The 13060-nt window shown below is 39.1% G+C and overlaps 1 protein-coding gene across 1 annotated transcript in view; it reads right to left on the bottom strand.

Annotated features, from left to right (window-relative positions):
* Positions 1-13060, bottom strand: part of LOC124167315 (triple functional domain protein) — a 352896-nt gene that overhangs the window by 112331 nt on the left and 227505 nt on the right. The gene's annotated exons all lie outside the window — the stretch shown is intronic.

Below are 13060 nucleotides of genomic sequence, written 5' to 3'. Positions count from 1 at the left end.
ACAAACGATATAGATAATTCCGAATAAATAATAAACACTCGCAATATTTTTTTACTGCCTTTTGATTAAACGGCAATTTTTTATTGGGCTGTACATAAAAATTCATTTGTAGTAGAGGATAATTCTAAAGGCAATAAGTGAAAAATATAGTCAAATAATATAAAATAATCAGTCAAATGGTACGAGATACAGGAGTAGCTGCAAGAGATGCTTTCAGGACACTCGTGAGATATATAGATTCAGTACACCTTTTTGGATGGACTCTTTACCATAAGAATGCGCAACGACATAGGAAAATGCTAGTTAAATATAAGGATTAACAAAAAAAATAATTTGAGAAGTTTCCTTGCATTGTATAGGTTTTTTCAAGGTCAATAGTTCTAAAAATTGAAATGACTGTGGTTTGTAATTTCCATAGAACATTAGTCAACTCCAGGTGAAAAATAGGAAAAAGACGATTACAGAGGAATACTAAATTAGGGCCACGCTCTACGGAAACCTTACCTAATAGGGAGAGTGAATTTTTACATAAATTCCTCGCAAAATATTTTTAACGACAGAATATAGGGTGCCTCTCGTGTCTAAACTTTGCTTGTCCCTCTTCCGATTATCAGTTGGCCTAAAACAATGCACACAAAAGATAATCAAAATAAGATGTGGAAGATCTAGGAATTCGAAATTACGGAAGGATTCGTGCCGCTACTTAATGCTTAAGCGTTGTCCCCTTCAGGGTAACCACGGACTCTAGTTCTGTAGAAACAGAGGACAAATTGGAGCGATTGAAGGATTACATTTTAGGGAGTTTATTTATAACTGGAGGATAGTAACAAGTAAAACTGATTGGCAGTTCTTGTACTTTCACAAGCAGGCTTAGCCGAAAATTTTAAAAATTTACAAGTAGAAAAATGTAATTTTCCATCAAAAATATGGCTAAATTTCATTCGTTTCGCAACGTGAACTCAAAACGACGAAAAGTTATATGGATCTCTTAGGAACATAAGAAAAGTCGCAGATGGAAACTAAATAAAGTACATATGCTTCTAAACAAACATCCTAAGTAGGCAAACAATGTATGCATAAACAACGCCTTTTCATCCACCATCGCCCGAAGAGAAACAGTATTTGTAAGAAAGGAAATTGGATGCAATCAACATTACCTTGACACCTTTCCTAGACTTCAGCGATATCCGGAACCGGACAGATAATTTCCGAAACATGGATAGCCTTATTACCCTAAAATGATACGCGGAACCAATGACCACAACTCCACGAAGCATTGGAGGAACTGTTCTTCTAAAATGACACAAGGAACAAATCGCCAAGACTGAGGCAAGTTTACTGATTACAAGCGCAGGCACACCAAAGGAAAAAATATATAAAAGCTCCGAACCGAGAAGAACAGGGTCGAGTGGATCTATCGGAAACGGTGTCTTGGTGAAGATAAGGGTATTTGGGATTTAAAATAAAAAAAAATAAAATAAATCTTCTGAAGGACCTCTAATTTTCCCCATGAAACTAACAAAAGACTGAGAAGCGATCGAACCAGACTCACGTGCACGCGAATGAGCGAAAAAAAAATGACGAAGCTTCCCGCTGTAGTCACTGAAAAATATTTTATTCAGGAAGGAGGTATTTAAAGTTTGACTATTTTTACGCTCCCCACGGCATTTTTCAATCACGTCCCGCCAGCGAAGGTCTCCACACGGCCGCTGCCTCAGGAAGCGCAACCCAGATTTTGAGAATGTAATTGCAACCGGGGACGTGAGGTCAATTGGGTTGACGATAAATTATGCAACTAAGCAACTTCAGGTCTTCACTGACATGGCATTATACCATTCCATGCATCACTCATTAAAATATGAACTTGTGGGGTACCAAATTCCCCGAGGGACTTTGCTGAAAAATACGACGAAGGTAAATAGTAAGTAGTAATCATTCCGAATAAATTAAGCGTATCCTTTTAAACGTCAATATAAAGCACTGAGACAATGCGTGCGGCCTAATCACGTTTATCGTACTCCTACAGGAAATACGCTATCAGTTTAGACGAGACGAACGTGATTTTTAAAAATGAGCAAGCAGGGTCGGTGTAGTTCAGATTTCTTCTAGCCTATTAGTACACGCAGTTTATAAAACGGGCCTCTCATTATTTATTCCACAGATGTGAAAATTTACCTTACCTAATTTGAAGCATTACGCTTAAACAACTAGAGTGATATGTCGCTTCAGGGGAAGACATAAATAAATTTTAATGCGGTTTGAGCGACATTCTTGCCCTTCGGCAGGGAAATGTACCCCCAGATCCAAACATAAATTAATAAATAATACAAAATATTCCAGGTTTATTCACCTCGCCTTTCATTTTGTCCTAAGTTACCTCAGTACATCCTCATCAATTAGGAATAGCGCAGAATGTCGTTGGACGCCACAATCTCCAACAGTCTGATAAAACGCAGGTCTAGACCACCAAAGATCAAGAAAGGCAAAGGGATGGACAATACCATAGAGTAAGTATCTAATATGACTCTACGACATTACTCAATGCCTGGAAGATGAGCGAATCGCGTTAAACAGAGATCAAATGCGCGATCACCGTGCGGTCAACGCAATAGGCCAATTGAACAGAGAACCTTGGCCTACAGCTCGCGATGCATACGCTCGTCGTGGAAATGGAGAAGAGCAGCCGAGCAGGTACCGAGGCGCGCGTCAGCCTCAAATGCGCCACCACTGCGCTAGCCCCACGCCCTTAAAAAAGAGCACGCTGGCGCCACGGCCTACTGTCCCTCATTAAAACGCCCTTGGCTCGCCACTATCCATCCCGTCGAATCTCCGACGGACGGCTATCATTCAATCGCTCAACGTTGACGGGGCGCGCATAAAAGGGTTGAAGAGTTCGCCATTTCCCCACGTAATGAATAGAGGGAAAAGAGCGAGCATCAACGTAAAATTTACATGACGTTAAAAAATGAAAAACCACAACGACGACCCCACGACGAATTCAGGGCGTTTACTCGTGCATAATCACGCTGCAATAAAATGCCAGGTTAGAGATCTCTGGGAAGACCCAAATTTATTGAAAAAAAAAATCATAGTGGTGGCGATGAAAATTCTGAGAAAATAACTGCGCGTACCTTAGGTAGTTATAGAACTTTAGGTTCACGTTCAAATTCACGGTTCACGGAACAGTAGGTTTTCGCAGGTTTTTCACGCCCCCCTTCTTGTGTGGGCGTTTTCCAGCAGTGGGTTTTTTTTGGTGGGATACTGCACCCTTATCCCCATTTTTCGTCCCACAAGCAGAAATATTTTTTCCACAAAATTTTCACATACAGTTGTTCATATTTTTGACATTTCACAGGTATTGTATATTATATATCCTTTGTATTGTAAACGTTTGTCTACTACTTTTTAATATGTTTACATTGACGCTATAGAGGGGTTAGGTGGAAGAGTGGACTTCTTAGTCTCAACCTCGCCCAAATAAAGGCATTTTATTATTATTATTATCATTAAGTTACTTACATAACTACTTTTACAATAACGAGACGAGTAAATGATCAAAATTTTAAAAATTTCCATGGCATATTCCTTTATGACCATTTTCTAGCTGAATGACATATGCGCAAAAGTACAACCAGGCTCCAAAGCTATTCAATCATTCTCATGGAATGTTTTGCGTGATTCAAAGTCAAGTTCGTCATATTCTTCGAGAATTTTTGCTTGAGCGATAAAATCTTGTTTACTAAGTTATAATAATAATAAGTAGGTGAGGTCACATGCAACTTAAATTACTTTAACATACACGAGTATGGGTAGAAAATATTGTATATTACAACCCGAAACAGCAATCAACAAATCGGAGAAAGCGATAAGTATACATAATGGGCTATCTAAAATAACGGTCACACTACGAAAATATGATGTAAAAATATGTTATAAAACCTTGTTAAGAAAATATGTTAAAAAATATGTTATAATAAGGACATAATAAAAATTGTACAAAAGAGATACGAATGGTTGAAAAGTCCGCATTAATCTGTTTATTATAAACAAATACGAGATATCGATGATAAAGTTCAATTACATACGATGTCACAATAGACAAATTGCTCAACACGCCTAAACGTATATTTATCACAAATACTCTCCCCATCGCACTTTGGCATTAAAGAAGGCCAACCTTGCTTATTGCAACCAACTTGAGGAGGAAAATAATCCTTGGTTTCACACAAAACCACTGCGCAAGCAAAAATCAATCAATTACTGACATGCACTTTATTTACACAGAGCGAATTCTCAGGCAAGTGGGTCACAGCAATCTTTTATCTGATCCCAAACCGTCTGGTGAGGCGACTTGACGCTAAGTGGGACGCCGACTTTAAAATTTAGCGCGGTTTTGCCCCACTGAGAGGTATTAGAAAACCTACCATCACCATAAAAATCGAGGTGATTTTAAGAGTAGAAATAAAGGAAGATATGAAGTCAAAATACAGTTTAAGCCATGAATAAAGAAGCCGCAGCGAATGAAATTTCACTGCGGATGCCTTGATGGGATAACTCGGTATATAAAGCCTAGTTTTAATGACCTCAACCTCGAAAATAATTAGTTTGTGCACTCATTGTTGGCTTCGAGATTTCTTGAGAGATGGGGAACCACAAATGAAGACTTTACAGCATTAGTTAAATTATATAACTCCAGTACAATTTTGAAAATGCACCAAGACTACTAATGGTGGTAGGCAACGACTCATTTGAGGGCAGATTTAAAGGATACCAAAAAGCAAGATTCAAAACCTCAAGACGTAAAAATATTCTAGATAAAATAAAATGTAACATTATGCACCACATCTCGTCATCTTTATTATAACCGATTCGATGACTTTGAAAAAAATTCTCCAGCGAAATAGAAGAGTATATTATGCGTATCATAGCCATTGATGAACTTCATTACAACTGATTTGAAGACAAGATGACTAATATTGAACAAAGTTTTAATAGTAATTTAAGGCATTTCTGTTAACATTAGGCTTTTAGTATCCATATTACCGCGGCAAAAACATTGCTTTAGCCAAAATAGTACATATCTTAGTTATTTATTATAGTATTCTACCGATTAAGGTAGGTTTTCATGGAGTACTAAAGAAGTAATCTGGGAGGCTCCCTTTCCTTCCAGCACTGCCTTCTTCAATTCGTAAGGCCTCCTTCCTTCCAATCTGACACATAAACATTACTTTAGCATAAATAGATACTGGTACTATAAAATTTAGTAAATAGTACAGTGGCGTTGAGTGGAATCTGAGGGGTCGCATTTTTTTCAAGAGCAAACGATAGGAAATTTTAGAGCAGGACTATCATAAATATAAGGACACCGGTCAGATTGGTAAGAAGCCTAGACCAACAGTTCTCTGTCCCTGCAAAAGCTTATTTCTTGATGAAAACTTTTTTGCTTAAAGACAATAATACCTAGCAATAGACGGGACGCCAACGTGTCCCAAACGTGATTTTCGCACGAAGGTCGTAATCGTTCAAAAAGTACACCATATTGGATCGAATATGTCTTTCTAGAAACCAGACCCCTCTGATGGCACTCTGGCTTTAATGGGAAGGCAGAGGTAGGAACGGAGAATTGGCCCGAGGCAGCAATGCCATCTCGAAAGTTGAGCCTCTCACGCGCACTTCCCATCTAACAGTCCCCAGAAGCTTACACGAGCCCCTCGCTGAAACGAGGTGGGGAGCAGCGGAGAGACCGCGAGGGGCGAAGGTATAATGTTAGACGTCTTCATCGGAGGAAGACGGGCTCCTTTCCCGTGCCATTAGACGAATACATAACCAGCACACGAGAGTCGAGGGGGTGGTGTGGGAGATGGAGGCGAGGAACTGGGAATAACGAGAGAACGGCCGGGCAGCACCTGGCAGCCAGGCAGAGGTGTAGGACGAGTGCGGCTTCGCCCGCGGGAGAGAGAAAGTGATCACACGCCCTGCAGCCAGCGGCGCGGAAAAAAAAACCACACACACATGTTAGGAGAGAGAGGAAGGTATGAAAGTGATCCAGGAGGAAGCGACGGCATATGCTAATGGATGCTGCAATACCATCCAGGGATCGATCCACACGAGAGTGCATCCGCTACAGGAAATGAGAACGAAAGAAAAATTTCACAATAATTTCGATTACTATAAGACTCTAAGGTGTACACACTGAAAGGTGGGAGAGAAGATCGGAATGAACAGGAAATAACGTGATTGAGGGGATATGTCCCAGTGAGTAGTGAGTTATACATTTTATTTTTTCTTGAGCCCACCACCAAATCGCAGAGGGGGCTTAGACTCACAAACTGACGTGAAATATCTATTCTTCCTGATAGTTAACGAGGCCATCACATCAGTTGTTTCTGATTTCAAAGAACCTAGTTGGAAACAGACTTCAGCAAGATTGGATAAAGATGAATTTCTCCCGCTGAAATACGCGCCTAGACCAGGAATTTGGCTATTTACCTAAAGCTTCTCCTGTCAATATGTTAAACATTACACTAATAAGATCCTTATTCAACGAGACAATGCTGTGGAGGAAAAATAAAGTCACTATGAAGGACGGAATATGACAATAAAATTTTTCAATCCGGAAACTTTCTACTGAATAACTGGGATAACTTTACGCAAAATTCAATTACAGATCCCAATAAGAAGGCAAATCTAATTTATTTCCACCAACGTCATAAAAGCCAAGATTGAAATCAAAAAAATAGTTATACTATCTAAATTATGAGAACTGCATACATGATCCAAAGAACCAAAAGAATAAGCAGTAAACTGAGTCTTACATCTACGGCAGATTTCTTCTCAAATCGGGAAACCTGAGGCACATTCTTGGAAAACTGGAGGTCATAGAGGAAACTAGGTTCCTCAGCTTCCCACAAATGATACTTAACAAAGTCACCTACCCTTGATTGCAAAAACCTCCTAATCTATTGGCCTCCAACCCCAAACGGCCACCCGAAGAACTGAGCAACCATGAAGGAGATGGAGCAAAGAAGGGGGCTATCCAACCGGGGGTGGGCGGAGTGACGGTGGGAGGGATAATTATAAGCCACCCCTCTGGAGCCCAAACGCCATCCACCACCGGGGAAACATTCGCTCTCCTGCACCCCATCTGCCATTGTGCAGCGAACAGGGAACAATGTCGGTCTCCTAAGCAGAGTGCGCCGGGTGAAAAACAAAAAAATAAAGAAATGCAGCAGTTCACTGGGACAAAATTCCCTCTAGCGAAAGAGCCTAATCATTGCTCTCGGCAACGAGCGCCATCGCATTGGAGCGGGAGGTCCGGGAAATTGGGACAACCGAGCGAGAGGAAGAGAAAAAGGGAATCTAAAACCCACGGAAACGAATCAGATTAGCACAAACGTACGCCAAGGGTATTACTTCGATGTAAGTGGAACGGCTATGAAGGCGCGTTCCGTCGAACCTCCTGCTTCCATTCACAATGAATACTCGAGACTACAACATTTTTAAAAAAATTTCCTTTCGGAGGATTTTAACCTAAAGGCTTTTAAAGACTAAATAACGTCATGACTACCAAAACAGTTGGCAGCAGAATGAGATATCCACTAATTTGGAAATAACTGGGCCAATATTTTCATAGTTTAATATTTCTGGTACGGTGGGTTCCACTGAAACTGTTTATTGTAACGATAATAATCAATGAAGCGACTGAATGATGATTGAAAAATGGACGAGTATCCGTGCCCTTCACAAATACTATAAAAATATTTTCTTATACAAAATTTTCCCTTAATGCACTTCTTACCATCTAGATATTGTCCCAACGATTACCATGGGTATGTCACTGAGGCATATTTCGCGGAGAGCATTGCAGAGGAATAAGAGTAGTTTTCATTAATTACAAGTAAATTAAATAACATGATGCTTCTACGTAAACCTAGAGTATACTAATCACAGCAGATATATTGTGACGGTCAGTGTTTACGTCAAATTGGATTTCTGCATGCTTTCAGCGAGGGAAACGATAGGAGTACAATGCAGATGACAAAAGTACGTATAGAAGCCTTTGGTAGAATGACAGCAAAATTAAGATAATAAAATCAGATAGCACTGAATATCTGAAAAAAACTGAAAGCTCTACCCGTTTTTTAACATCACTGTCCCAAATATTGCAAGTATTAGGTACCTCTGTTTCGATTCCGGCCCCGAGGTGATGTCTTCCTAAATGACGATAGATGATTTCACATTTGATCCCAAATTATTTTACCCAGCGCAGAAGTGGTTTCTTTTAGATAAACAATAATGCATTTGAAGTAAAAAAAAAAACTATATGATTTTTACGCATTCTTAATACTATCACAGAAGCGAATGAATGAGAAAAGGATCAAGGGTAAGAAAGATCAATGAGCTTCCAGAACGGCCTGAAAATAAATTTTGAACACTTTTACCGGGGATATGCAGATACTGCGTACTGCAATGAAATAAATACTGGAATTAAGCCGCAAACAGGAGGAGGACCTCTTAGTTTCCACGATGATTTTTTTGTGATGTATTTTTAACATAGCTATTCAACGTTTTCATTACGCTAGGTGTGAAGTGAGGAAAATGACGTAAAAAACAAAAACAAGTATAGAAAACCAAGTCATCACGCATTTATGTTTGACGTGAATCCACATGACGCATGCAGGCAATAAGCATAGTTTGGCGCAGTGAGGAAAACAAACCAATACCGGAGAAGGAAAATAAAGCCGTAAGCACATTAAATGCGCGCTATTTGGGAAGCACAATTAAACAGGCGCCAATTCTGAAGTTTAATTACGAAAGGGTAGCTTCACAGTCATCGTAAAATTCCTCTTAAAACTTTAACAGCTCATTCTTTCCTAGGGGAGTCCTGCAAAATCCTACTTAAGCTCGTCGTTTGCTGCGCTAATACCTTCCATTGATGCCTCGGTATCCACGGGAAAATTCTACAACGCTTTAATGCAATACCATTTAGTACCCATACCAAGAAAGGAAAGGTTAAAATGAAGTGAGTTTTCCTTTATTTCCGTAGAATACGTTTATAATTTCGTAGGTTTCTTAGTCAAATAAGAGAAAAGTATCAATAAATGCTATGAAAAATATAACATTTCTAGATACTTAACTGATAGTGCAGCCAGATATTTGGTTTAAAACTTTACTATTCATATTGAAGAGAAGTTTAGAAGTTTGAAAGTTGCGAAAAATTTCACTCCTTATTCAATCTTACAATTCCTTCGCCTTGAAATAATAGGAAATATCAAATTAAAATTGCCATAAAACTCTATACTAAGTAATCGGTAAATCGAAGATGTGTTCCTATTTCAACACTACCTGATCGATTTGGGCCGAAGTAATGTCTTTTTCTTTTCATAATCTAGTTCATCCCATCCTAAATCGAATTATAATGCCAACGTCTGTTTTCAAGTCAGACGTTCCTGATGCCCGTTCTCAAGACTCGACCGATCAAAATTTTCCTTAAATAAGCCTTCGAGAAATTGGCTCTGCCAACTACGCCCCTAAAAGAGTTTTCGAAAATTCAATTCCGTGAGATAATGCTAGGGGATTGACGTATCTTGAAGGGACTTTATCAACCTTAGGAAGGGGTGTATGACACGCCAGTCGAGTACAAGATAGATGTAAAACAAGGATACCATAAAGCATTTTAATTAAAATCCTCATACTTCTTCAACTGATTTAAAGAAAAATCAAAAATCACTGCTATTTACACCAGAGAGAGAATATTCATAGGGGTAAGACGCTTCCCGATGGAGACATGCTCAAAAAAGATTTTTATAAGAAGCACCAAACAAGAGCCAATTTCCAGTTTTACACATACATTGAAGAATACGACAATTATTAATATATATCGCCATTTATTGACCATAAGTCTACATCTGATTACGAGACAAAAGATCTGCGAGGTATGGGTGAATTACAGAAATAAAGGATATGATTTTATTAAGTATTCGAAACTAGCATACATAGAAATTATTCATTCAGAGGCGCCAATTAATCTCTGTCGATTAAAGAACGCAGATATGGTCCGAAATAATGAAATAGAGAAACTGATAGGGGTCTATATAAATATGACGATGAGATAATTCATATAGGAACCGTCAACCTTCTGGCACACTAGAGATTGTTATATGCAACCTAAGAAAATCAAACTGATAATGAATTATACCGGGTTCTAGGGATGGATGAAAAAATAATACGAAATCAATTTTAACTTGCCAAATATGCAACAAGAGATTGCATAAAATTTGATTACACAATCTGGCGCAACACAAGGGGGAAATGGACTGTAAAAATGAGACAAGTAACATTGTACTCAAATTTATGGAAGGAGAAAATGTATAATATAAGCATAAGAATATTGTATCGATTACAAGCAAAAAACGCATGAATATTTAGAATATACGCCGGCATAAATATAAGAGGAAATCTGGAGTTATCGCACAAAGATTACGAAAAAATTCAGGGAAAAAATGATTCACGAAAAATTCATGCTCTACGTCAGTTTGGAAAGATGTGCTGTGAAAATGTTGCGAAGTAGAAAAAGTGTTTCATAATTCAGAGACGTTATCGAAAGTTACAGGGAAGTGGCAGGAAGGTGAATAAATATTTAGGAAAACCTAGGATAGGATACAAATAGAATGTTATGAAATATCTGAAAGGTAAGAGGTTATTAAGCAGGAAAGTGGTTTACCAATTTGTTTACTAAAAGGCGGCAAACGTTAGAGTAGGTACTCTTGAGATCCGCTAAACGAGGCGTTTCTCTTGCTACGTAAGAAACACAACGTAACGTAATCTGAGGTTATATGAATCTCCGGAGTGATATAAGCAACCAATTATTTAAAATAACTCCTGTTTTTGGAGCATTATCGATTCTTTTTAAGGTACCGGGTACCATGACCAAAGACAAAAAATTAGATTTCTCTGGAGCAATGACCACTGTAATCATTACTACCCCTCCGTCCTTCCTAAATCTACAGTTTTACCTGTCTGTATCTCAGATTAAATAAATGAGAGAGCTCAACGCGTCTGCGCAGTAGCCAAAAGCTGAGACCAACATGGTAACTTCCGACAGCAAATTAAATAGTAACAAGTATATTTTTTTCAATCCTGCTATCTCTCCTTCTTGAGTGTCAAATGAAATTAAAATAAAATTTTATATTTAAATGCATGATGAAAACACGCACTGTAATACGCAAGAAGCAACTGCCAACTCCAGTACACAACTCCGCGGAACGACGGAGAACCGTTTGATAATCATCGTCTTATATGCTGTCCCTCCGATCAAATAAGAAAAATATAATGCTTACATGATTGTAATCGCACTTCTCTTTACTCTGAAGAGCAGCTTACACGGTAATGTAATGTCATTTTCATGCAACATTCCCTTGATGAAGGCGTTATGTGCAGTTTTTTTTATTACTAATAAGGCGCTTTCCGACGACCCTATGGTTGACCAAATTTCTCAAATTGTTCATGACATGACCATTGGAGAGCATGATTCTATGAGTTCTTCACGGCAAATCCTTGCGCTTCCATGTTATTCAACCGCCACAGACTCCGGAAAACAAGCGCTGCCTTGGGGGAACTCCTCTCGCGATGACTCAACCCTTGGGCGGGATCACGCAAAGGTTTCGGTGCCAACGGCAGAGAAGGCGAGGGATATGTGCGGCGGAGAGAGAGAGAAAGAGAGAACACGAAAATAAAAGCAGCAATTAATGAAAACAACTGAGCACTATCCCGAATAAGGCGAGCACTCGCGAAGAGGGGGATATAAACAAATCAGGTGGGAAAACCCAAGGCAGGCCTTATATGCTTTAGCGGCGGCAGCGGGAGAGAGAGAACGATTACGCGCTCCCAGAACGGGGACCTCACAGCGAAGGGACGCGGGAGATTGGCGTGGGTGGGACGAGGTCGGCGCTGCGAAGAAATACTGACGATTCCACGGTGGCGACGAAGCCGTAAAAGAAGCAAAAGTCACTGGATAAGTCTTCACGCGATAATACACACCGGGAACGGGTACCGAAGCATTTGTCGAACAGAATGTATATATTTATTATCTACATCTATATACTACTCCGCAAACCACCAAAAAAGGCTTGCGGCAGGGGATGTTACGACACCACCCGTTTACACATAAAAAGAAAATGTTCAGACAAAATTAAGAAGAGCATTTATTAAAGTCCTTTGTGGTTCGGGGAAAAAACGAATTCTCATACCTATCCGTTCGGCAAGATATTTATCTTAATTTATCGCTTCTGCCGGACCTGGAAATAAAGTGGGGCTCCAAGACGATGTTCTCCATGTCGCTCTTAAAGATATCCATTCTCAATTGTTCAATTATAATGCTGAGGGCACCACCCTTGGAGAAAATTCCATCGCAAATAGACGGAAATAGACTCACAAAAAATTAAAGAGGAATAAATGAAAATAAATTCATTAGAATACCAAAATGGGACAAATAAAGAACATAGCACCAATTATTACAATAACGATACTACGGAGGCTGTAATACTGTTGTTTTATTGAACCAATTTTATTTTTCTCTGCAACGCGCATCCATGAATATTTATAAATGTATCGTTGGAACTTTAAACCTTGATTATTTAAGCAGGGAATTCCGAAATTTTGGGGCAAATTAGAAACTACTTCTGATAAAAATTTGTTCAAGGATTTGGTTAACGTAAAGAACAGTCATTAGTATGGTAAGGTTCAAGGAGAACTTGATTTAAGATACTCAAAGAAAATAATGAATGCTTAAAAATGGTTAGTCTTATAAAGCATAGATTGGTTGAGAAATCGCACTCGATCCAAAACAGGAATGTGGGCTCTACGGCATTGAAAAAGGAATATGAAAATTCTCCAGAGCAGTAACGTATTAACAAGATATAGCTGATGACATTCGTAGGTGAAGAATTGCCTGAATAAATAGGTCAGGAAATTGGGGGCGAACGGGGGAGAGTGCTTGAACCGCCAGGGAATGGGCTGCTGACGGTTGAAGTTGAACTAATTTTTTCTCTTTGAGTGGAAA

The sequence above is a fragment of the Ischnura elegans genome, chromosome 1, assembly GCF_921293095.1.
Source record: "Ischnura elegans chromosome 1, ioIscEleg1.1, whole genome shotgun sequence".
Taxonomy (NCBI): domain Eukaryota; kingdom Metazoa; phylum Arthropoda; class Insecta; order Odonata; family Coenagrionidae; genus Ischnura; species Ischnura elegans.
The sequence above is the reverse complement of the archived record's forward strand: the minus strand, read 5'-3'. Positions and strand labels throughout refer to the sequence as shown.